At 43.4% G+C, this 23,263-nt stretch overlaps 1 protein-coding gene and 1 pseudogene across 5 annotated transcripts in view; both read right to left on the bottom strand.

Moving 5' to 3' along the window:
- The window catches only part of LOC126268518 (glutamine synthetase 2 cytoplasmic-like), a 413,531-nt gene that overhangs the window by 114,936 nt on the left and 275,332 nt on the right, over positions 1–23,263 (bottom strand). The window contains exon 1 of one of the 5 annotated variants that reach the window (XM_049973920.1): positions 7,734–7,869. The exons of the other annotated variants lie outside the window; for them this stretch is intronic. The gene's annotated coding sequence lies outside the window, so the exon portion shown is untranslated. Of the gene's footprint in view, positions 1–7,733; positions 7,870–23,263 lie in introns of those variants that run through there. 5 annotated transcript variants of the gene reach the window in all.
- Positions 3,256–3,329, bottom strand: LOC126286630 (U6 spliceosomal RNA; annotated as a pseudogene).

Genomic DNA, 23,263 nt, shown 5'->3' with positions numbered 1-23,263 from the left:
ATTCATGAATTCAGATAAAAATTCCATTCGGTTGGGGAGATTGCATTCTGGCTGTTTATGTTGTTACAGCATCGTTCTCTGCACCTCTTCGTTTTGCTGAATTCGCTATTCGGAACTCCGAAATTGCGCTTGGTTGCAGCGAACAAACCTTTCGTATCTCACCAATAGAAGTTATTTATTTTAGACAGTCAGATGATGACAATCTTGTCCTATTTCCGTCATATAGTGTAGAGGAGGGAAACAGTGTTAATGAGGCCGGCACCGCATCAATGAATGCAAGTATACAAGGAGTAGTAAAAAAGATAGGAAATTATTTTTGGTAGGAAGTGTGACCGAAGACAAATAGCACAGTATTTAAGTAATCATATCTTGTCCAGCATATGGAACATACTAGTGGCGATTCCGCAACTGTGATGCTAGCTTCAAAGAAAATGTCAGCAAAAGCTGATTTTTTATTCAGCTCAGAGAACGAAGATGTGGAGCAGAAACGGGCAAAACGGAGAGCGTTGTATAACATACCTTCGACAAGTATGTGCCTGGAAAGGTTGCGACGGACGTAAAAGATCCACCGCAGTCCAATAGCCGTGTTAAAAAGTTGCTGCGAAAGCAAAGATCTTCATTTTTGTTTTAAACAAAATCAAAGCCTTGTAGACTAACAGAAGCTGAATGAAGCAAAAGTAGCACGAGCAGAGTGATGCGAGCAGCATTCGGTGTATTTAAAAGTGGATTTTGGCAAACGATCTCACTAAAAATCCTAAGCAATTTTTGTTCGCGTAAAGACAATTAGTAGATAGAAATCATCTATTCGATCGCTCAGTCAATATAATGGTACAGAAACAGCAGAGGGAAGACTAATACACTAAACTCTGTATTCCAAAATTGTTTCACCGCTGAAGATCGTAAACGGTTCCTCCTTTCAACTATCGTACGAATGCTGAAACAGCAGACGTTGAGCCAAGCGATCGCAGAATAGAATCTCAAGAAAACTGCTCAACATTCTAAAGGCAACTAGACCGGATGATGTACCTGTGATGGTCTATAGAGATTAAGCGAAAGAACTCGCTCCCCTTTTAGCAGTGGTTTATGATCGATCACTGAGAAACGAAGGGTACCTAGCGGTTGGGAAAACACGGAGGGCATTCCTGTCTTCAAGGAAGGCCGTCGCACAGACACGCGTAATTATTGGCATATGTCTCCGACGTCAAACTGCTACATAATTATGCAACACGTTTTGTGCTCTCACATTAATACGTCCTTTGAGAAACGAAAATCTCCTAAATGAAAATCGACGAATGCGGCAGACAGAGATTTTGGAAAACGACTCGCTGTCAGCTTTCTCCGCAAAGTTACGTTTCAATATGTGGCGGAAGATGTGTGTTCCACCATCACTTTTCCTGTTCCATTTACGATTCGTTCGCGGGAAGAAAGATAGCTGGTAAATCTCTGTGCGAGCTCCAATCTCTCTAAATTTACCTCCACGGTCTTTTCGCGAGATATGAATAGGAGCAAGCAACATGTTGGTTGATTCTTCTAGGAACGTACACGCTCTCGGAACTTTCGTTTGCCGCTAGAGTTTTCTGAGAAATATGACGCATTCGTGCTCGCTAGATGAGCCTGTAAGACATTTTCAGACAATTGTATCTCGGAAACAGTTGAGAGCGAATGAGTTCATATGAGCTTTCAGTTCCACAGTGATCCGTATTATAACGTTACTTAATCTTGTCTTGTCCCGTAAAAATGCCGCATATGTACATTCTGGTTTTAAATACGTCTGCAACGCAGCGAGCAGTGGTCCTTCTTGCACAACTTGGAGTGGTTTCGCTACTCGAGATATCCGAGACTGTCGCTAACTTCCTCTCCCGCAGCCTATAGGTAAGCTGAGCGCGCAGCCTCTTTGGCGTCCGACGCGAAAAGCTGCAGCAGCCGTGATGATTTATTATAGCTCGGCGCCCGTATAAAATTCCAGAGAGGCTAACCGCCGGAGCAGCGGTAAACAATGCTAACGATCCGGAGTATCGGTAAACGATTAACACGCCAGCAGCGGCACACGATAGCCCTCTCACCTGATCCTCGTTGCGCTGCTCGCTTTCTGGCCGCTAATGAGAGGCCAAAAGCTCCGCCTCGGTCGTAATTTTATGTGCGCTGTTTAACGTCTATTGTAGCCCTACTACAATACAGCGCTCCTATACACTCTTCCCCTGTTAAATCTGAAAGAAGGCTAGTCTAGAACGCGGGGTGAGCCAGCCAGGGCGATTTTCCTCTAAGGCATATATAGCTTGGCAACGCGCCAGTTTCACGCAGCCAATGGTAGGTGGGGAAAGTGGTCATTCCGAGCACTGAAACTGAGACCATTCCATGTTCTTCACGTGTTATTCGAGGTATGTAATGAAGTTTCAGAACACATGTTTGTAGCGCAATGTTAGAACAAGATGATCTCTCACAGCTAGCAGCGTTGTTGGCAGTTTAACTGCGAAGCGAAAACGACTGCGGGCGAAAACAATTGTCTGTAGAGCTCCGCCAAAATTAAGGCGCTGCCATACAGACTTTCACAAAATGGCGTTACGTGACGTTGAGGTAGGTGCACGATGCAGCTGTGCCCAGCGAACTTGTTATACGGACTCGACTATATGTCAATTATTTTGTTGGAGAACCAGTTTCGACCCTTCTTTTAGGTTATCCTTACCGATTATTAGAAAAGGAAGAAATAGGTGTACAATAGTATTTTTAATCATTTTTTGGCTTAGGCTTTTACTTTAAAATGTTGACGTATCATAACATGGCTTATTATATGAGGGTGCTGAAAGTTCTGTCAACCACGTGACAATATGTGCATAAATTTCTTTGCAGTTCAATTTTCATAAAGTCAGCAGTTTCAACTGAATCTTTGCCAACAGAATTGCGGTTCACAGTAATTTGGTGTAATTTGCTTCACGTTTTATTTTTATTTAGCATACGTTCACTGAAATGATAAATCAAGACACTACGCTGCCGGCAGGCGTTGATATACATCAATGGGGAACGCTGAAAATGTGTGCCCTGACCGGGACTGGAACCCGGGATCTCCTGCTCACATGGCAGACGCTGTTTCCATCTTTTTTCATTTTGTTCGGTATTGTTCGTTGCGTTTGGTTTGGGCGGACGTCACAAAACATCCGCTCAAGTTTACTGTTGATGCCTTTACTCAGTTTTTTTTTTTTTATTATTACAGAGGGCGAGCAGCCCTCTGACCGAACACGCTGAGCTACCGTGCCGGGTGCAAATGTGGAACGCTTCACGATTTTGCGTGTCATCCTCGTGCAGCGGCCATGCTAATCTTCTCTGTATCGTGGGGCGACGAACCCAATCAACTTGGTGATATGACCAGAAGCGCGGCTACATTTACTGAACAGCTGACGTTACCTAGTCGAGAATAATCACAAGCTATGTACATCTCACATTACCTTGCGTTGTCATTTCAGCAACATCACTGCCATTAATTTCTTTCTATGTTGTTAACTTTCGTAATTAGAACTCTTTTTGCTTTCTAATTCACTGCCCATTCAGTCATTATATTGACATAAGGATTTGACGTGTACTACTACGAAACACAGTCTAGTTTCTCTCTCTCGTTGGCTAGTTAGTATCCATCGCAACCGCTGCGAACATTGTTCCGCTAAACACGTAACAGTACTGCACCTGACGAAGACTCTTACGCTTAACGAACTTTAATGCGTTTTATTAAACAATGCCCTGTATCTTTAGAACTAATTCACGAACGTCAATAAAGTTAAAGATTTTTACAAGAACACTCCCTGCACTGGAAGATGTGACAATGTGTTACAGTCATAAATACAGTCATTCGAGAATGAAAATTAAGTGGCATTTTTCGCTATGGAACCTTTGACTTCTGACGAAAATGGTCCAAACGTTTGTTCCGAACTCTCTGTCTAAAACCTAAGGCGTGGTCAGATGTCAAGTTTCAGTAGTGTCATTAGTTGCTGTGAAGATCATTAATAAAATAGAATTACACGCAATGGCCCCTGCCGCAACGAGAAAAAGCTGTGGTCAACCAAAAAGCTCATTACGAGTTTGTTCTGGATCAAGTTGTTTTGTTAAGATAACTTTGCCATGCTTATTCTGGCCATCGGAAACTTCTGCAAAATCAGACTATCACACTGAGGTTACACTAGGCAACACGAAAGAAAACATTTAACAACAGATGACTAAAGTTTCTCCAGTTAAGGCTTACAGGAAGTTCCAGTACAATTGATTTTACGATGTATGGAGCGTAAACTATGAAATATCGCGTTCAAAAGAAATGAGAAACTTTTTAAATTCATATCTCTAACGCTTGATACGTGTAGAATCGTATAAGGTGAAAGCCATGAAATGACGCCTTTAACAGCAAAGCCGTTGTCCAAAAACCTGCGCAAATTTAGGAAACGACGTCTTGTCAGTTCCAACTTTTTCTGTTCACATGTGGAACAGTCATTTACGGTAGACTGAATAGCAGATAAACAGCTGCCGAGATTACAGCAAGAGTTTCAAAGCTTATCAAGTTATCAACCAGTAACGATGATGATAATTGACGTACACCAGCAAATCTATGATTCACTGCAGCAATTTATCGCTGTACCTTGACGGTTGCTCTGCAGAAAGTGCCTCAAGATCTAGGAAAGGACTAAGTGTGCTGCTGATACACCGCCACTTCACTCTTATTTCTATCAAATTTGGAACGGTATTACAATTTTAATCTGTTTCAGATCGTTAAACAGCAAGAAATCGCTGCCAATAACTTCACTGACGCTTATCGGGAATGGCCTATCAGCAGAATATCAGAAACTTGACACTATACTTCATACAAAGTTTGTTTGCGATGTTCTACTGATGAGCCATATCCGAAACGCTTCGATAAAGATTTCGTAACAAGCGATTCATGCTGTTAAGCGACTTTAAGCAGTAATAAGGGCGTGCTAAGTGGTTTGTATAACTGTGCCAGATCTCCAGCACAACCTTGTATCGCAAATTAAACTAATTTGCCATTACAAGTATCTCTGACGTTTTTCACGTACTACAGGGAAATACGTAATGTATAAACTGAGTCCCGTAAGCGTAAATTTAACAAATTAGCACAGGTGGAGTATTCGAGCATTCATGGATTCATGGACCCAACTGAAAATTAACACGACTGTAAGAAAATTATCTAAAACCACAAAACATTCTGAAATTTGATCAAATGGAACGTCGAAAGCGTGGCCTTCTCTAGAGATCAGGCAGTAGCAGCAAGTGTATGTTGCAGTCCCTCACTCAGTGAAAGTCGTCAACACATTTCACAGCTCGCTAGACTTCTCTGTCTGCTCCAAACAGGTTTTTCCAGTTCTCGCACACGTTTGCTACATCACTGCAACGGCGGCTTTGCCGACCTTTAGTTATTTTCTTGTACTGTGTTGGGTCGGCAGTAGCAAGTGACCGTCTTAAGAGGCGAACACAGCTTGAGGGAACGTATCTAGAAGACAGGACAGCACAGAAATACTGGGGAAGTGTACCGTCGCAACGTAGAACATACTCGTGTGTCGTATCCTGGACAATTGCTCGAAAACAAGGATAGAATCGTGGAATATGAATTTCCATCAGTATCGGGGTATGTGAGAGCAGGGGGGGGGGGGGGGTTCCTAGTCCTGTTAATACAGAAATACCAGCAACTAGGAGCTCATGCTTGCACAGAGAAGTTGGTTCTCCTCTTCTGCTTTTTATTAAAGAAAATTATTTCATGTTCACTTTCCACAGTGATTTGTCGTAAGCATATGTTACAAAAGTTAACCTTGTTATGTGTTATGGTGGATCGCTGATACATGACTAAAGTGAAACGATCCTCATGCGTCCAGAATGAATTTTCACTCTGCAGCGGAGTGTGCGGTGAACTGAAACTTCGTGACAGATTGAGACTGTTTGCCGGACCGGATATAGATGCTGGTGCCTTTGCATTTCTCAAACAAATACTCCACCGCTCTCGCGGGTACTGGCGGAAATTCAAATGCTTCAAATGGCTCTAAGCACTATGGGACTTAACATCTGAGGTCATCAGTCCGCTAAAACTTAGAACTTCTTAAACCTAACCAACCTAAGGACATCACACAGATCCATGCCAGAGGCAGGATTCGAACCTGCGAAAGCAGCAGCAGCGCGGTTCCGGACTAAAGCGCCTAGAACCGCTCGGCCACAAAGACCTGCGCTGGCGGGAGTGAATCTGTGGGTGGTGCCAGGGTAACTCGCCCTTTGTCGGCACTGTAGCTCAGCGTGTTCGGTCTGGGGACTAGCCACACTGTAGTAAAACAAAACCTGAGCTCATCGACTGACAAAGACGTCGTGCGACATCCGCATAGAATCGCTGACGAACGACCAATGAAGAAACAGATCGATCGAAAAAAATAAAGGAAAGAAGTCGGTAGAATTCTTGCGATATACGAAGGTTCCAGATCAGACTCCTTGTCCGTTACAAAGTTTTAATCTGATATAGAGTTCCATGATACTAATGCAATGGAGAAATAACTGAATGACAACACAGGCCTCTGAGGCAGAGTGAAAACATGTGGGTCTTTCAAATTTGTGCCGGCCAAGTTGGCCGAGCGGTTCTAGGCGCTACAGTCCGGAACCGCGCAGGTCGCAGGTTCGAATCCTGCCTCGGGCATGGATGTGTGTGATGCCCTTAGGTTAGTTAGGTTTAAGTAGTTCTAAGTTCTAGGGGACTGATGACCTCAGCAGTTAAGTCCCATAGTGCTCAGAACCATTTGAACCTTTTTTGTTTTCAAATTTGTCATATTACTGACAGAGAGCATCAAAGATAAATTTTAGCTACCCAGCTTATTTTAAGTCACCACTCTTATAAATAATTTAATGGGCACACCGATTACCAATGACAGTTCATTATCAACGGTAGTAGCCTCATGGAAATGTTGGACGTAGACATCGGCTAAATAGTGTTAATTGACTACTGACAGTGACTAGTCAGTTTAACCCATTAAAAATTTCAATTGAGCACTGATAAATTTTATGATATTTTAATCCAACGGTTATGGTGGAATATTATCATTCAATGTCAGAAAAAAAGGACTATGTAGTGGATTCGGAGATTAACACAAAATGTGAAGAAAAACCAGTTGCAGCTTCCAAACGCTGAAAATACGTCAACTTATATCATGACGTATAGTCAACGTTGACATCGACTTACTGTAAGCAATGTCCTTTGGTTTAAAAGACAGGCAGAGGAATCCTGAGAATGACCGAATATACTCAAGCGTGTATCTGCCAATAAGCGCATATTCAAACGTGAGTGTTCCCATTCGTATGCATTAATTACTAGCGAACAGCGTCCATTTCGTGCGTTGCAAGTCCACATAATTTATTATTTACCCTTTAAACACGTGACGCGATAATGTATGGTCCATTGTATTTCATACGACTTCAGGATGTTCAGATTGCAAAATGAAATTGTTATGTAGCATGAAGCTGTTACTGGATTAGCCATTTCTGAAAATGGCAAATCAGTTGCCGAAAAGCGTAATGTGGACATCGTAGTTACTACGTGATCTTGACGTACTAAAGAATTACACACACACACACACACATTTATAAGGTCGCATACTTCCGTTTGTCCACGTGTCAGTCGCAAGTCCAGATAACGACGGTGAGGTAGTCTAGAGCGAGCCGCCACAGCTTTGGTCCAGGCGAGCGGTACTCTGCCACGTGATGCTTACCTGGCTGTGGAGGAGAGACAGACAGACGGACGGAGCTGCGCTGCGTGGCGTGGCGGGCGAGGTCGCGGCTGCGCTACGACTGACGCAAGGCGAAGCGAGAAGTGAGCAGTGAGCTCGCACTCGCGGTCACAGCTGGCGGCTGGCCGCGGTTGCCGCTATCGCCAGATAGCCAGCCGCGTGTTTACTGGCTAAGCACGCCGCGCCGATCGCCAGGCTCGCTCACCGCCTTCTGTTCCGTTATACTCCGCTCTCGTGTCGTACGCTTCCACCCTATCGAGCTGTCTAACACCCCCAATACATGCCATCTGGCTTGGGAGACGTCTGTTATTAGGTGGGTTCAAGAAGGGGGGAGGGGTGGGATGGGAGGGGGAGGAGGAGGAGGAGGAGGAGGAGGAGGAGGAGGAGGAGGAGGGGGGGGGGGAGTGGAAGTCTGGCAAAAATCTCACCAAATCTCATTTAAAGTGAGAGGGCAATGAAAATCTCACGTCATCTTTGTAATTCGAGAATATACATCTTTAGCTTAGCGCCGGCTGCTTCGCTCTACATCTACATTTACACTCCGCAAGCCACCCAACGGTGTGTGGCGGAGGGCACTTTACGTGCCACTGTCATTACCTCCCTTTCCTGTTACAGTCGCGTATGGTTTGCGGGAAGCAAGACTGCCGGAAAGCCTCCGCGCGTGCTCGAATCTCTCTAATTTTACATTCGTGACCTCCTCGGGAGGTGTAAGTAGGGGGAAACAATATATTCGATACCTCATGCAGAAAGGCACTTCTCGAAACCTGGACAGCAAGCTATACCACGATGCAGAGGGTCTCTCTTGCAGAGTCTGCCACCTGATTTTGCGAAACATCTCCGTAACGCTATCACGCTTATCAAATAACCCTGTGACGAAACGCGCCGCTCTTCTTTGGATCTTCTCTATCTCCTCCGTCAACCCGACCTGGTACGGATCCCACACTGATAAGCAATACTCAAGTTAGGTCGAACGAGTGTTTTGTAAGCCACCTCCTTTGTTGATGGATTACCTTTTCTAAGGGCTTTCCCAATGAATCTCAACCTGGCACCCGCCTTACCGACAATTAATTTTATATGGTCATTCCACTTCAAATCGTTCCGAACGCTTGACCCCAGATATTTTACAGAAGTAACTGCTACCAGTGTCTGTTCCGCTATCATATAATCATACAATAAAGGATCCTTCTTTCTATGTATTCGCAATAGATTACATTTGCCTATGTTGAGGCTCACTTGCCACTCCCTGCACTAAGTGCCTATACGCTGCAGATCTTGCTGCATTTCGCTGCAATTTTCTAATGCTTCAACTTCTCTGTATACTACAGCATCATCCGCAAAAAGCCGCATGGAACTTCCGACACTATCTACTAGGTGATTTGTATATATTGTGAAAAGCAATTGTCCCATAACACTCCCCTGTGGCACGCAACGCCGCGTTGACTAAACGGTCTGCACTTTTTTTAACAGAATTTTTATGTTCACAAACTGCAACACCTAAACTTTCAATGCATAGAAGCATGGCTTTTCCCGACTGCAATTCTTACTAGAAAGATGTTCTGGTAGCTGGAGTCCGAGGTTCATACCTTTTGCGTTCTTGTGATGGTATTTCCATAGATTCTTCATCCCCCCAACACATATTTCTTTATATCTAACCGAGAATTGAAATACTATTTTTCATATATTTGTATTTAGAAACTTTTTAATATAAGAAAATAGCCTTAAAAATATTCATCCCTTATTTTACCTCTTTAGTGGGTGAATTTCCAAAAATGCTGAGAAATCAAATACAAATTTTCGCAGTTTTAGCTTCAAAACTGCCTTAGTAGTGACATGTTTTCAAAAAACCTTTCATCCCCTATTTCACCCTCTTAGGGGTGCAATTTCGAAACATTCCATCTTAAAAGACGTCTCCAGTACAAGACGAACAACCTCTATAAACTTCAGGTTTCTATTCTTGTGGTTTGAACTGGGCAATGATGAACCAGATAGTCAGTCAGTCGGGACATCGCCTTTTACACACAGACATTTTGAAGGATAGTATGAAGTGCACCACCAATCTTTATGACTTCTGTGAACTGATAGCTTTACAAGTGTGCGTGCCTGGTATTTCCCGATTTGAAGCAAGTTCCGCCCAAGTGTCAGCTTTCAGTCTGGGAGTTCCCAACCGTGAAACAAAGTTGAAACAACGTCCCTTGGCGTCAATAACGTTTTCAGTTATAGTATATATCACATACACGAGCGTCTTAATGAATTGCATTAGTCGATAATCCACAACAGTGTTTACCGTACTATCTCACCCAAGTCGTACTAGAAACTAAGTTTAACGCCAAGGGAGATTCTGCAACGCATATAAAGAGGACGTTATTGCATTCAACATGCATATGCATTGGTATCAGAACTTCCACAGTGGGTATGTTAGTCGACATGCCGACAAGAGTCTAAACACACACGCGAGCAAGAAGTTAAACGTTTGTGGAAGGAAGCTAAGCTGAAGTTCAGCGAAAAGAATTTCGTTCGTGAGTATATACTTCAAGAGCCTGAAAACCTAAGTAATCTCACAGTTCAAAGGAAGCTATAATTTGTCTTTCATCTGCGAAGTAAGAAAAAGGTTCAAGACATTTAATGCATATAATATATGAATAAAAGGACAATTTTCTCAGGATCCGTCAAAGCGGTTAGCTCTATTTTCGTCGAACCTTTCTGTCCATCTGTCTCCGTCTGTCTGTCCGTGCGAATACAATGATATTAGCACCTTTAAAACAGTTTTTTAATCTCGTCTTGAAATAAACGTGGTTTAGTAAAACCATTTTCAGCAGTGCTTAAAAGAAAATGTTTACGTGTTGTTACCCTTCTACAGAGTAAAACATCATGTGAGGAGGGGAGGGGGTCCCACCAAATTCGTCAAGCGGTCAGGGGGATTCAAATTTTAAACGAAACCCCTCTCGTGATTAGTGGACGTTCCTTTGGTGCAGTCCGTGGGACACCGACTCATCAGACTTCTAACTAGTTTGATGCTGCCCGCCACTGTTTCCCGTTCGTTCTGTTTGATCTTTTCGCTTCAGAATAGCTTTTTTCTTCGAATATCATTAACTATTTACAATATATTTTGTAGCCAGTGCTGCACAGCTTCACTGCATTCAAGCAACGGCTTCATGGAACGACAAAAACTGTTATAACACCATTTATTCACCTACACTAACTTTCGTTCAAGCGACCATTCCAAGTCACGGACTAATATTACATAAAGTTCAAAAACCGTCCATTGGCGTCAATAACGTTTTCGATTACAGCATATATCACATACAAGAGCGTCTTAACTAAGGGCATAAGTCGATAGTCCACAGTAGTCTTTACCGTCCTATCTCGCCCAAGTCGTACCATAAACCAAGTTTTACCCAGAGGGACCTTCGTTACACTTTATGCAGTGTCAGAGACTTACGTACGCTCGACCGAATACAGTTCTCAGTAAATAAATGTTATTACACTAAGTTTTGAAGGTTTCATGAAGTTGTTCCATCAACCATTTGTTGGGACATACCTAAAATTTTTGCCTCTACGGCTCTCTATTACCACGGATCTTACTCTTCCGATTATTAACACGTTTCCTACCATCATCTTCCTTCTACCAGATTTTTACAGAAATCCATCCATTCGCCGATTCTGCGGAGAATCACCTCATTTTCTGTTCGTTCACTTAACTGTAAGAATCCTTGTAGTCATACCTGCTAACGCCTCAACTTTGTTCTTTTCCAGTTTTCCGAAGATCTATGACTCCAATCCGAACAGTCGTAGAAATTTCTTCCACCAATTAAAGTCGATGTACTGGTAGACTTCGTTTGTCGAGAAATGCTCTTTGCTTGCACTACTTTACTTTTTATGTCGTCCTTGTTTCGTTCGTCTTTACCTCATCATTCCCACATATTTTTTCGCCGATCTTTCAAGAACGTGTATTACTCAAAGTTCCTTCGAAGTTGCCTTTCTTGTAGCTATATTTCCTTGTCCAACTTCTGTAGCTGCCCTTTTCAGAGATGCCCATTCCTTCTGAAGTGAGCTACCTGCTGTTACTGGTCATCACATACGATTCTTCAGCATGTTAGTATCCCAGCTCGGATTACAGCTTAGTATGACGAAGAATAGGATGAGTCCTTATTTGTTCCGCGGTATGTCTTACAATCTAATACCTTATTTCAGCGTCAGTCTCACCATGATTTAATCCTGTTGTCTCCTACTATCCTTTTCGTAATATAATACTTGCCCACATTTTTACGGGGCTTCAGGAAGACGAAAAAGAATGCTTGCGAGCTTCGATTAAACCCTGTTTGTCTGACAGTGCACAGGTTGTATATTAAACTTCAACAAAAGTAAGATGAATGTTTGAGTACTAGCGTAGGCTGCCAAATGAAATTCACAGGTGGGTGCTCATAATCAACATTTAACTCTGCCGCCCGAAACACACAAATAAATAAATAAAATTACTTTCGCTGCATCTGAATGGAAATCCATTCCAAGTCCGTAGTCTTCCACGGGCAGTGTCAATTTGAATAATTCATTTTCCATTTTTGACCGCGTCGCTATTGTTTTATAATAATGTGGCCAAAACATAAAAATGATTTTACTCAGTATACCCTACTACTTTTGTAACCAACCAGAGCCGTACTAAGAAAACGTCTGGAACTTGTGTTTAACTTCGTAACACCCTTTAGCGAATCTTTGTTCAAATGCACTAGGCTTCGAGGGCTGTGATACCAGTTACTAGGCAGGCCTTTGAATTTCACGCTTACATTTTCGTAAGAGAAATTCAACAGATGTATTGTGAGAGTTTCCGAAATCTGTGTAAGTTAAAAACGCATACCCCCCCCCCCCTTCCCTTATTTTTGAAGAAAATACCACCTCTCTGCTGCACACAACGCAGCTTTCACAGAGCTTTTGACTGCCGTGGAGGTACACGCTGGCCGTACAGATGGACAGCTGGTCCGCCGGCTACTGACGGCCCGTGTTCCTTCAGCCGTGCCCTTCCGGCCCCCCTGCCGTACGCCTCTAATTAATCTGCACAGATATGCAAATTGCTGGAACCGCAGCGCCGGCCGCAAACCCATTGATTTATCGGTACGAGTTTGTCCCTCGCAATTGCAACGGATGTGAAAATCAGGGACAGGTCGATGCAATATTTATTGGAGATAACCGCTGAAACAGCTATACTTCCGGCGAACATTTTTTTCCTGTTACCGTTTAAATATGTAGAGCTACATACACTGGGCCATTTGTAACACGAAACAAACACAGCACCCTCTACCTGAAAATTACAACAGGCTCAGGAACAAAAAGAGTTCGGAATAGACTACTCCGTTTGCTGTTCGGCACAGAATTTTAACTTCAAGACACTGCAACAATTTCAGAGCCCTGAGGAACACCAACTACAGAAAGTGAATTATATTTCTGTGTTGGCAGCTTAGTTATTTAGCAATTATCTGCGTCATCCCTAAATTTTACAGCAGAAAATGTGTAGTGTATCTAACATGGTATTTATATATTGTAACATGCATATTTTAATAATTGTCTTTGAAAAGTAGAAAACCATTTTATTACAATACACCTGTTGTTCCAATCGTGATTGGGGCTTCCTCCCTCACACGTCAGTATCGACAATAATTTTAAGTCTTCCGAGCACGTCTTCGCTATATGGTGTCACTAAAAGCTCCGACAAGAAAGTGATAAATGAAAGTAGCGTGTTAAATTAGACCAGTCGTTTCCAACCAAGGGATAATTATACCCGGAGCGGTAAAACGCAATTTTATAAGGGGTAAAAACTGACGATTCGATTCTGTTTCAGTCACGAAACTAAATTGGTTCAAATGGCTTTGAGCACTATAGGACTTAACATCTATGGTCATCAGTCCTCTAGAACCTAGAACTACTTAAACCCAACTAACCTAAGGACATCACACAACACCCAGTCATCACGACGCAGAGAGAATCCCTGACCCCGCCGGGGATCGAACCCGGGAACCCGGGCACGGGAAGCGAGGAAACTAAATTATTTTCAAAAGATCATTACTATTATCACAGTTTTGTAAGACAAATATTTATTATATTTGTTATTAATAATTACTGGCCTTAATCCGGTGTAGGTTACATGTTCCTCTCATAGTCTACCCGCTGGACAAACAGGTTGTGCTGTTTCCCATACACTGCTGATGACAGAAGTGAGACATATACGTAAAAAACGCTAAATATCTCAAGAAAATGTCTTCAAGTTTTAGATAGTACCTGCAGTCGTGCAGAAATTGCTTCATTACTCGCTTCGAAACAGATAAATGAAATAATTGATAGCATCATCATCATCATCATCATCATCATCATCATCATCATCATCATCATCATCATCATCATCATCATCATCATCATCATCATCATCATGATCATCATCATCATCATGATCATCATCATGATCATCATCATGATCATCATCATGATCATCATCATGATCATCATCATGATCATCATCGTTAGGCACAAGGCATTAGCAGCCTGAAGTTATCCAGTTTCTGCCAGTTCAGAAGTAAGGAGTGTAGAAATGAAGTGATATGCGAATTGTAAGTATAGTGCGCCCATCTGAACTTTAAATGGGGTTGCATTGTGCTAATCAAGCAAGTGCCACAGTGGAGAGGAGTAATGCATGGAAAGTATGTTTTATAATAATTGTATTCTCAATGCTGAAAAGGGCAAGTGTTACAAGAAACGACTTTCATTCTACAGTTTACATACTAAAGTTGATGATAATGCAGAGAAGGGGATGGGGGTGGGGGTAACAATCGGCAGGGAACGGGGAGGGGAGGGGAGGGCGGGAGTATTAGCTAATGTGTGACTGCACTCAGGGATAATGGTCTAAGAAAAGCTGGGAACCAGGGAATTAGACTGTCAAAATAATGTTTCGGTCAAGTGACAAAATTGGTTTTTCCTTTGCATGGCTTTAGCAAACTTTAGTATTTAGAAACCATTAAAATACCGCATTCGTGACTGATAATGCACCGATAAATGCATTCCTGACTTGAAATTGTTATTGTCAGATTCTACCTAACACATCATCGACGCCGGCCGGGGTGGCCGAGCGGTTCTAGGCGACCGCTATGGTCGCAGGTTCGAATCCTGCCTCGGGCATGGATGTGTGTGATGTCCTTAGGTTAGTTAGGTTTAAGTAGTTCTAAGTTCTAGGGAACCTGATGATCTCAGAAGTTAAGTCCCATAGTGCTCAGAGCAATTTGAACCATTTTTGAACGTCATCGACCAACAAGAGCGCTGGCGTCACTTGAACGAGAGTTTTTGCTCTCCGACAGAGGAACATGCAAACATCCCGTATTTGGTTTATGGCGAGATTAGTGTAAAACAGACTATATTCCGATCTCTAGCCATGCTATCCTCGCCAGTAGTTCGTTACTCGTTTGATGAAGGGAAAACCAAATTGGGATGGCGATTCGACTGAGATATAGTGATGGCAAACTGCTCATTAAAGCTACGTTTCCGCTAGAGCGGGCGTTCTATGAGCTAATGAGAGTTTGCCAAAGGCCGTTGTACGACCCGCTACTTGGTTCCTTCCTGATTTAGAAATTTCACATGACGCGACTGTCTGGCGAGAGAAACGTTGCATTCCATTTGGCCACGAGACGTTTATAACGGAGCAGGAATTTGCATTCCGTTCCTGTTTATCTTGGCGAAGGTTGAATATAGCCTTCCTCGTGTTACGTTAAAAACACACAGTCTGTGCTGTGTGCTGTCTTTACAGCTTTTCTTTAATGCGGTAGCAGAAAAATTCACCTCTAATGTTGTGACAATCGAGAGTGGGAATGGTAGTGAAGCAGTAAGACACTAGATTTGAATCAAATGTCCGTCCAGCCATCCGGATGTAGGTTTCCCGTAAATTCCCTAGATCGTTTAACCTGTATTTCGAGGTGTCTTCTCCTAAAAAGACACGGTCGGTACCCTCGTGGTTTCTTCCTCAATCCAAGGCTGCGCTCCGTCTTTAATGAGTTCGATGATGACGCGGCGCTACATCCTTATCTTAATTGTTTAATACCGTTACAACTGTGTTTATGAATGTTCAAAATTCTTCTCAATAATCGTACAGCGTCTGTTCTCTTAAGAACTATCGCGATCGTTTTGTCGGCTTCATTTTGTGCAAATATTTATGATATTTTCAGTCTTGACACTATTTCGTACACACTCGATGAGCAGCACCCATTCCTACATCTGCTGACGATTTGTAACCTGCTGACGATTTGTAACCTGCTGACGATTTGTAACCTGCTGGCAGAAATAGTGCTAAAATGTGAAAGCGACGTGGAATGGGATGATTATGAAATGGAGTAGACGAGGTTCCAGAGTTCCTCTTTAGGGTCGAAGTTGCACCGAATTTTATGTAAAATTTTGCACCCCCAATTATTTTCTGCTAATCAGTTTTAAAATTATTCGTAGCAGTGAAAGTAAAATACAAGTGTATGAGCTACAAGTTCGTGGATTTGTTGACATTGTATTACTAGATTGGTCCTGTTATTAGAAGGTATGTTGTTCTTGGTCTTGCGATCTGAGGATCTGTTGAGCGAGCCAACTAAGACGAGGACATACGAGCATTTCGGATGTGGGACAAGATACATTATTTACATCAGTTGCTATTATATTAGAACAATGTTTTTGGGTAAGTGGCGCTAACGAAATTTTCTACTTGTTATTATTCGTCGCACATGAATTTATCATATAATTTTATGAAGTGGATTATCTTATCACATTCTCTCCATCTACTGTTAAGAGATATGTAACTTTCTGGAAGTTACGACGACGGTATAATACATTTTCTGAAAGCAGGTTGCTTTTGTTCAGGATTCCAACACCATATTATTCGCCCTTCTTTTAGGTATAAAGCCATATTTTTTCAGCATAATTTCCATTCAGTGCGACAGTCTTACGCCACCTTACTGGGAGAGGCTGCCTGCCCTCTCGCTACCCCTCTACTGGTTGACATCGGAGCCAACGTCTTACTGCATTAAGAGCCTCCCCATCTTCCACGTACTGCTTCCCACGGAGCGGATCCTTTATTGGGCCAATCTCGTTCCTTTTTATCGTCTTCTATTAGGCGGCGAGAAATCTAGCGGCCACACACCTTCCTTTGAGTAACCAACCGGTGGTCGAGAGTATACTAAGAGAGTCGTCCACTTGTGCAGCGAGGTGTTTGTGATCAATCAGTCACCTCGAATGCGAGTGTCCGCACGTTCCAACACTGCAGGAGTCAGCTGTGTGCGGCCGACGCGAGAGATCTAGCCGGATTGTGCGACCTTGTTGCGATAATGACGGACGCCTCACTCAATGACTCACCGTGCTCTTGTTCACTGCCAGGTCACAGTAGACATACTGCAAGCGTATATGAATATCTGCAATGCTCTCGTTTTCCGTCAAAAGATATTACATAGCAGCTCTCTGCTTGGACCGCACCTTCGTTACAGACGGCATTCCGAAGGTTACGCATAGCGCCGGCACCTAGCGGAACTTAATGAATTTATAGCGGCTGAAGCAGTGATACTCTACAACGTCCCACAACAATGTTTTTTCAATCGAAAATGACCAAGAACAAAAAATGTGTTGCACTACTTGTTGAGCGCCGCTCGTATGTTCGCTATCGAACAACTGACGCAACACGATTTTTATGATACCTAGACGGACAAAGTAAGAAACGAGGAGGTTCCCCGCAGAATTGACGTAAACAATTTACTTCGTACTACATGGATCTGAAGAGGCAAAACGTTATAGGGTAAAGACAGATTAGAATTTATAAGGGGGGGGGGGGGGGGAAGAGGTCTCCCCACTTCCGGGATCCTTTGATTACAATTGGGAAAATGTATTTTTACTTGAAGTTTGTGGCGCGTTCGCTGTCACCAAAGCTATCATTTAATCTATCAGGGACTCTTGTGAGCCAACTGTCTGACTCATGTATACTTTCAACTATGTGTTATCGTGTTTTATTTTTTCCTTTTCGTATTTTATGATGGTAAGAAGTGTGACCAACACAGCATTGGACTAAATGAACATGGAAAACCTCCTAAAAGCCACACTCAGGCTGGCCGGTGAATAAAACCAATTATCGCAAATCCGCCGGTCAAATTCGACCCCAGTTAGAGCAATAAATATGGATTTCTCCGCACAAACTGGTTGCAAATACAGCATCGACAGAGGCGGTATAAACGATAAAACCAGTAGCGTATGCAAAACTAAAGGTGCCATACATTTGTACAAGAAACACTGTGGTTCGTAATTTATTTTGTGACGGCGGCCGGTGACACTTGGTACGCTCGTTTAGTTCGTCCATCTTCGTTAAAATGGATGTCCGTAATGACCCGAGTGTCGGCGTGGACATTAGGGCAGTATATATCCGGCTGATTTATGAGAGCGGCGGCGCGGCCTGGAAGGCCCAAAGCCACGCCCACGGCCCGCGACTTGCGGCGAAGTGAGCCACCGCAGCCGATGTATGCGGCGCGGCGCGCCTGCAGGGACGCCTGCGCCGGTGCCGAATGCCATTAGCGATGACGCAACGCGGCCGCGCTCCGGGGCTCCCCCACCTGCTCCGTGGATCTCCTCTGCGGCGCACTTCTCCAGTCGCCGAGAGATCGGGCGCCGTGTTCGAAACCCTGGACTCGCTTTCCGGAGGAGCTGAGTTATAGTGCGTGTCCAACCGTCAAAACGTTTCTTCTGTGGGGCTCGACTAAAACACTTTAGGTGAATCCGGGTAAGTACTGCCAACAAGAGCACGTACTACTTTTACATTTACGTGTACAAAAGCATGTATACGGAATTCCAGAATTAGTAACTGAAGCAGTTTAAAGTATAAGATTGTGGAAACAAAAACATTCAATTAAACACGGCTTCACAAACTAGCATTTTGGCGAATGTGTGCTTATGAGCCAACTGTACAACAATCCGCAGTAGGTTGGTCGAAGTGCACATCTATAACGCACCATCATACGAGAGAGTAGTGAGGGGATGATAATGCTTTCAGTGCACTCAAACAAATCTAAATAACGAAGAAAGAAGGGCAGACTATTTCTTTGTCAACAACTGTCAATCTTCAGAAATGCGGAAGCTCTGTTACTCAAAGACCGGAGTATACCAACCGAAAAGCGGGAAAAGTGGAAACCAGTGATGCGTTGCTTTTCACCATCTTGTGGGACATTCTCAACACGTTCGAAGTCCGCGGCGTTCCGCGGCTGCTCACACCCATTCAAGAGGCCGCCGAGCTATAAAGCAGCACAAATGCTGGCAAGATGATGCTGAACATTTTCTTGGAACTACTATTGTTTTGAAGGATCATGTAGGGGGCGATAAAGTTTCCGTTCGAAGGCTGTACAATCCAGAATCGGTAAGCCAATAGGGCAAAATCGCCATAAGCATTAAGGCAATCATCCCACCGACGCATCGGGTTGAAGATACTGGTTTGGTAAAACTTCACTGAATAGATTAGTTTCATCACGGATGTTGTCTAGGAATTTAAAGATTAGAATATACAAAACTATTATTCTACCAGTTACGCTGTATGGGTGTGAGACTTGGTCTCTCACTGTGCAAAATAAAAAGCCGTTTCGAGCATTTGAAAACAAAATTTTGAGGAAAATTTTCGGAACAAAAAGGGATAACATTAGCGGAGAGGGGCGAAAGTTACATAACGAAGAGATTCACGAACTCTATTCAAGCTCTGACATAATCAGTGTTATTAAATCACGTAGCTCGAATGGATGAGGGCAGTGCACCGCGCAGAGTACTGGTGGGGCACTTAGAGGGAAAATGTCCTGTGGGGAGACCGAGGCGTAGATGGGAGGACAATGTGAAGGCTGACTTGAGGAGCCTAGGTATTGAAGGTGAATGGAAGGAAATAGCCCAAGACAGGGACAGATGGCGAAACTACGTTGCTGCGGTAATGGACTCTCGAGTCCGGTATGACCAGTGAGAAGAAGAAGAAGAAGAAGAAGAAAAGAAGAAGAAGAAGAAAAGAAGAAGAAGAAGGAGGTGGTTTGGTAAAACACCAGTCCAGAAGTCCGTGATTGACTGCTGCACATCCTCGTTCGACAGGAATCATCGACCCTTCAAGGCCTTTCTTAAGAAAAGGAAGGCGTGATAATCGCATGGGCAGAGATCAGGACTATGGGACGGATGCTCAGGTGTCCCCCACTTGTTCGTAATGGATGAGGCTGGTCTCCCAGATCAGCCGGCGTCTCGTGTCGAACTACAACCAGCACGGAACTTAGTGCGCCACTCCGCAACCATGGTTTTCGACCGACATGCTGTCTCATACACATTTTTCGTTCTCTGCTGATGCCTATGGGTGTTGGGCCTTCAGCAGCCAAAGGAAGAACAGCACGTTTGTTCTGTTTGCACCCATTTGGTGATAATGCCGCCATAGTCCGCATTACGGCATTTACCGCCAAAAGTCAAAAGTACGCAAATGCGACAGTAGTCTCTTGCCTGGAAGTCGATGCTTATACAGGGTGCTCTAAAACTCCTCTTACAAGCTTCTAGGTCTTGTAGAGGGAACTAAGCATACAATATTTCGAACTGGAACCCATGTCCGGAAAAGTACCGTATCCGCGCTACAGCCGTTTGAAAACATGTTTGCTAGGTATGTATGCAATAGGGTACTCATGGTGGTGACGGTGGGGGGGGGGGGAGGGGGGAGGGGGAGGGGGGGGGGGGTTATGTCGGGTCGGCTGATGTCATTTGACGTCTGTCCTACATCTCTGACCTGGTTCGAACTTCATTCATGCGTCTGTGAGTGTTGGAGCAACATAGTTGAGGACATGTGTGCAGAATATGCCGACATGATCCTTCTGTACGACGATGCTCACGTTAACTGAAGAGCTGCTGGTTGTATTTATCAAGATGGTTATCTACAACCTACGACTTCATCGCATATCCTTTTCGCCACAATTAGTAAAGTCTTCGAGAAAGGGGGTAGCTTCACCGTCAGCAAGCGTGACTGTGGTGCTTCAAGGAGCAGCTGTACACCCGAACTGTAAGAGACCGTATTGCACCACGTTGAAGCGAACACGTCAAGTACACTAGCAGTTGCGTGTGCAATGTTTGTTGTTCCGAGCATCGTTTGGTATGTTCTGGATGGCCAACAACTACATTCACACCACCTCCGGAGGATACGGTCACTAATGCCAACCGATTTTGCACAACTATTAACTCTGCTTTAGTTTATTTGGTTATTAATGAATGCAACTGTAAAACAAGTGATGTACTGGATTACGGATACTAAATTACTCAAAATGGTCGCGTTACCAACGTGTTTTTAAATGGTTGTACCACGGAAACGGTACATTTCGGGATATCTACTCAGTCCCTCCACAAGTGTTGGAAGGGTAATTTTTTATCACCCCGTATACCCGCATCGGAGTCGCGCTACGTTGCAGATGCGGTGCAGCAACGCCCTAAGGAAGAAACACTTTATCGCCCCTTATACTATCGAAATATCGTAATGAGATCACGGAAGACTGTCCAACGGGACGCTTTTGCTCCGCGACAAACCCCCCGGTTCACTCTGCACAAGACAGTCAGAGGTGTTATCAGATTTTGCCTCATCCCTATGTTCTCCTGCTATGGCACCCACACATTCATTCCCTTGTCGACCAGTGAAAAAGATAATGACGATGAGATTATTTTCGATGTGGAACGTTTTTTGAACAGACAGAATGTCTGTCTTCTACAAGCAACCACTCCATCAAGACATCATTCGTTGGGAGAAGTTTGTCTCATTGAAGGGTAATATGTAGGGAACTAACATCACCGAAATCTGTAGATCCAAGTTCAGTACTTTTCTGGAACTTCATTATCTTTTCCCCCTTTCCACAACTAATAGCTCAAGTACACATCACATTACGTGGGGGAGGTAAATTTGAAATCTCTAACGAGAGTTTTTCGTAAGCAAGTCCCTGTCAGCAGTAAATTTCTTACGAGATGATTAAAATTTCCTACTTAGCTGTCTCTCCGGCAACTCGTCGGGAACAAAAACTCTCTTTGAAGCGCTGAACTACCCCAACAATAGATCGTACCGCAGCAAAACACTTGTCAACTCCGTCCCAGACCCCCCTCCTCATCACAGGAACACTGCTGGGATATTAGTTTTCACTCTGGATCGTTTTCTACGTGAGTCTATATCAGAGCTATTACCAATCAAATCTAATCTCTTTAAAGTCAGTACCGCCGTCAGACTTTATTTGCAGTGTTACATTTACACTGTATGCAAACTGTTTAGGATTTTATGCTGGTAACGCCACGTAGCGCTCAATATGAAAATCACTGGCAGAGCTGTGTGCAGTCTGTGGCTGGTTGGCATTGTTGTAATTTGCTATTGTAGTGTTGGGCAGTTGGATGTTAACAGCGCGTAGAGTTGCGCAGTTGGAGGTGAGCCGCCAGCAGTGGTGGATGTGGGGAGAGAGTTGGAGTTTTGAGAGCGGATGATCTGGACGTGTGTCCATCAGAGACAGTAAAATTGTAAGACTGGATGTCATGAACTGATACATATATTATGACTTTTGAACACTATTAAGGTAAATACATTGTTTGTTCTTTATCTAAATCTTTCCTTTGCTAACTATGCCTATCAGTAGTTAGTGCCTTCAGTAGTTTGAATCTTTTATTTAGGTGGCAGTAGTGGCGCTCGCTGTATTGCAGTAGTTCGAGTAACTAAGATTATTGTGAGGTAAGTGATTCATGAAAGGTATAGGTTAATGTTTGACAGGGCTATTCTTTTGTAGGGAGTTTTGAAAGTCAGATTGCGTTGCGCTATAAATAGTGTGTCAATTTAAGCACGGTCATTTATAATTTTTCTAAGGGGACGTTTCAACACGATCATGATTTCAGCTTTAAAGTGCTATTATCAAGTATATATATATATATATATATATATATATATATATATATATATATATATATATATATATATATATATTGCCTAAGATGACAGTGTCACACTGTCTAAGGGTCGATATTTCTGGTAAAGCCTACTGCTATAAAACAAAGCAGTGGGCTTTACCAGACCCTCTGACAATGTGTCTAATAGTGTATTTTAAATACGACAGTACGCCGTCTTAGGCACTGTATAACACTTGTAAAAAAAACACTTGATAATGGCATTTTGAAGCCGAAACCATGATCGTGTAAATGTAACACTGCAAATAAAAAGCAGTCTAATGGCGATAATGACTTTAAAGAAATATATTATGACTGTGGCCCCACATTATGAAAAAAATTATTAAATCTAATCTCCACTGTGCTCCGAAGCGACGCAGCTGCACAGTTCCACTTTCTGTGGACAGTGACCTGCGCGCCGAAGCGAGCGATGCGCGCGGCCCCGCTGGTAGCGGGACATGTCCAATATTTAACGAACAGCTGGGAGGACGTAATGCTGTTAGTCAATTAGCCAGCGCTCTGCTGATTACCGCAGCAAAGCCAGCGCAATCTCGCTCATTGTGAGC

The sequence above is a fragment of the Schistocerca gregaria genome, chromosome 1 (assembly GCF_023897955.1).
Source record: "Schistocerca gregaria isolate iqSchGreg1 chromosome 1, iqSchGreg1.2, whole genome shotgun sequence".
Taxonomy (NCBI): Eukaryota; Metazoa; Arthropoda; class Insecta; order Orthoptera; family Acrididae; genus Schistocerca; species Schistocerca gregaria.
Note: the sequence above shows the minus strand (reverse complement) of the source record. Positions and strands in the feature narration are given on the sequence as shown.